A 4,157-nucleotide genomic window follows, 5' to 3' on the forward strand; every position below is an offset into this window, starting at 1 on the left:
TAAAAAAACACAACATCTTCCAATATCTACGAAAAAAATCATTCCAAACAAAAACCTTTACTATACACTCGTTAGATTTATCTTCTTTATATGCGTATAAATAAATCTAAAAACTCATGTTCGGGAGAAAACGGTACAAAAATAAAAAATAGAAAATTCGATTATCAACCGTTGGATTAATTGAGTGAAGGAATGAGCAGTTAAAATAATATTTTTTAAGTTAAAAAACCTCAACCTCTTTATTTTTGTAATCATAAAAAGTTAAAATATAATTAAAATTCGAATAAAATAAATAACACTAAAAACCAACATACTTTTTTTCTTTAATTTGACATTTATAATGATATATTTTGAAGCTTTCCACTTTTCTACTTGTTTAGCATTTATCTCTAGACCTAAGATGCACGCACAAAAAACATGACGTGCAATATAAAAGTACACAACTAAAACAAAAAGTAACTCAAAAAATTTAAAATAGAAGAAAATGTCACATGGTATTAAATGAAATTGCAAAATAAAGTATGCACAATTAAATATGATTGACAAATTAATTGACAAATGCAACATTTTAAAGTAGATTAAACGAATAGTATGGAACTCAAACGGGTTAGACCTAATTTCATGGCTATTCCATGGTCCTTGAGGAGTTGTGGAGAGGTTATAAGAGAATAGAGTAATTTAGAGAACGGTAAATTGATTCTAATTGGTAAAACCCATATATATAAGAAGGATTGCAGAGTTCTAGATTAACTAGGAGATAACTATTATGCAATTAAGAGGAGAAATAGGAGATAGCAGATAGCTACAATGACTCCTAACTTGATCACAAAGCTTATGTAATGTTATCATGGCCTTTTAAGGCGGACGACGGAAGGGAAAGTCCGTTCTTGACTAGTAGCATGTTTACGTGGCATATTGGTAATAGCTTGGTTAAGGCATCGACCAATTGATCATCGTTGGCAATACCTATGACTCTTACTGTTCCTGCTTGCACTCTTTCTCTAATAAAATGGTGACTCATGTTGAGATGTTTTGTACTTGATTGAAAAGACTGGATTTACATTGAGTTTTCTTGCTCCAATATTATCACAATAGATGACTAGAGTGTTCAAACACGGTTGGTTTAATTCTTCCATGAGATGACACAGCCAATCAATTTCTGTTGTTGTTTGTGCCACACACCTGTATTTAGACGCGGTGGACGATCTTGATATTGACTTTTGTTTCTTAGAGCTCTACGAGATGTGACTTTTCTTTTCCAAGATATACATATACAGACCTATAGAAAAATAGTGTCTCAATCACCTGCCTGTAACGTCCAAAAAGGCGTGAAGCTGGAGGGGTGAGTCTGAGTAGATATTGAGACAAAGATCAATTGTACCATGGAGATATCTGAGAAGTTGATGCACCGCTTGATAATGTATTGTTGTTGTCTTGTGCATGAATTGGGAAAACTCGTTGACTCCAAATTGAATGTCAATGTGAGTGAGTGAGAGGTATTGTAGGCCACTAACTAATGTTCAAAATTATGTCGGTTATTGAAACTAATTATGACAACTATTGTTAACTTGACGTTGAGATCAAGAGGGGAGTAAATAGATTTTCTATGGTTACTCGAACAATAAGGTCTGCTCTATATTTTCTATGAGAGAGAAATAACCCATGAGAGAACTGTTGAACTTTGACACCCAAAAAATATCAAGTTCAGCAAGATCTTGAGCGATAACCTCGATGTTGGTTGAGTGATGAAGTAGGAGACTGTTGATTGGCATGGCCTTGTAACAATTATGTCATCAACAATTATAAGCATATATATAAGAGGGCTACCGCCTTTAATAAAGAAGAGAGAGGTATCAATGACTGAATTGGTGAAGCCAACTTTGAGGAGGTAGGATCAAAGTTTAGTGTACCAAGCATAGGGTGCTTGTTTAAGACCGTAAATGGCCTTTCGAAGGTGGAAGATATAATGTGGCTCGTCTTTGTCAACAAAGCCTTGGGGTTGAGCCATATATACATATTATTGGTGAGGGTGCCTTGAAGAAAGGCATATTTGATATCAACTTACGGTAGTTGCCAGCCTTTTGTTGTAAGAATCAAAAGGAGATGGACTGTTGAGTATTTGATGACCAGACTAAACGTCTCTGAGTAGTCGAGTCCAGGACATGGATGAAATCCTTTCGTGACAAGGCAGGCTTTTAGCCTTTTAACCGTTCTTTATTTAGTGCATTTGACACAAAAAAATCCATTTGTAATCGAACAAATCTTGATCAAGGATCGCAGGACCAGTTCTTACGTGTCATTGTTGGTATGAACTTTATAGTTGCTATAGCAGTTTTCCATGATGAGTCAAATAATGCTTGTTTGACAGTTTTGGACTAGGTTGGATGAAGTTGAGTAGTAAGATTTAGATTGTTGATAGAATTTGGCCTACATTGTGCTAGTTTGGATTTCGGATTCAGGGTTGTATTGAATCTGACCAAACTAGTTGTTCGGAATTCCGTCAAGAGAGGACTATTATTATCTTGTAATAATTATTGGAGAAACTTAGAGAGAATGTTAGAATAGACCTTAAACAAAAACTTTTCTAATGACGAGACTTTGATTGGTCAAGGATGATATGTCGAGGTATTAATGGCTGCAGATGAGCCATTCAAGAATCCTTATATAGAACTCCTTTACCACTCGGGTTTGGTCGACGTGAAATATATGTGGAATTATCGAAGGTTGAATGTAAGTGAGGATTGTATTTTAGATTGTTAGAGGTTGTTAGAAAATTTAAGAGTAAATTCATTTTAGGTATCAATTGTAGAATTGAGTCGTTAAGGTCGTGAGCCACCCTCGAGGTGGTATGATTCACCCAAGGTTGGGAGGCAACGAAGACTCTTGTTTTGGGAGATTGATTTAATAGTTTTCAGTATTTACACTAATGTTGGTGTAATGTTTTGTTTTAGGTTCGGATGTAGAGATCAGCATGGTTATCGACATGGCAGTTTGGGTATGAAGATATCGCGTTCTAGTTAAAGTTGAGTTTGGTGGAAACACTCCCTGGGAAGAGGAGTCACTGTCTTAGTGAAAATGTAATCATTTGGATTTTGTATTCTCGTTTTGTGATTCCCTTGGAGAGATAGATGATGAGCCATGTGCCAGACTTATGCTTCTGTCAAGGTGACGCTTATTTGAACTGTTCTATGTGCCCCTTATGGTTCAGACGTGAAAAAGGGTATATGACTTCAATGTCGCGTAACTCTTAGGTCAGGGTTCGCTTGATTTGGGTAAATATCGATGTACTAAGAATCGAGTAACCCGATGAATATGATATTCGAGTTTAAATCGGCACTCAATTTCGAAGACGGAATCTCTTTTAAGGTTGGGAGGATTGTAACACCCATATTTTTTAGATAACAGTCGAGGAACGGGGAAAATGGTCGAGGAACGGGCGAAGACGGTCTAAGAACGACCAGGCGACCTGGAAAGGGCCAGGAGACCCAGCAAGGTCGTGCGACCCTGGCTAGGCGACTTAAGTGGCCCCAAATGCCCAACTCATTTTTAAGCCCGATTTTGCTAGGGTTTTTCACATTTCTTCTCCCCATTCCAATTGTTGTTCTCCTTGGGCGTTTTTGCAGCTAGAAGATCGGTTTTGGAGCAATTTAAAATAATTTTGAGGTGATTGGAGGAGTCTCATGGTGGGTTTTAGCTCAGAACCTTCAATTTCTTGAGGAGGTAAGTTTTTGGGTATTTTGAGATCTAGATTTGGGTTTTATTGTGGATCTAATATTATGGTTGCTTTTGATGCATCTCTAGACTTGGGTGGTGACTTGGAGAAACCTTTTAGAAGATTTCTTGCTTGTTGGACCTCAAGTCTTCGTTTTGGAAACTAAAGATATGGGTTTAAAACCTAGGTTTAACCTAACTTAGCAAAGTGAGTTCAAGTTGTTTTGTGAAAACTTTGTACATGCCAAAATGAGTATTTTGAAGTCTTAAAGATGTTTACTTGATGTTTATCAAATGTGTTGATTATTTGATTACATTTGCATCTTTGGTATATTTCGGTTATGTAATCCTTAGAAAATGATTAGAATTATTTATTGGATTTTTTGAGATGCCAAATGATATTATTTTATAAAAATGGATTTATTATTATTAATGTTGATTCTAGT

The sequence above is a fragment of the Cynara cardunculus genome (assembly GCF_001531365.2).
Source record: "Cynara cardunculus var. scolymus isolate 2C chromosome LG 4, CcrdV1, whole genome shotgun sequence".
In the NCBI taxonomy this organism is placed as follows: Eukaryota; Viridiplantae; Streptophyta; class Magnoliopsida; order Asterales; family Asteraceae; genus Cynara; species Cynara cardunculus.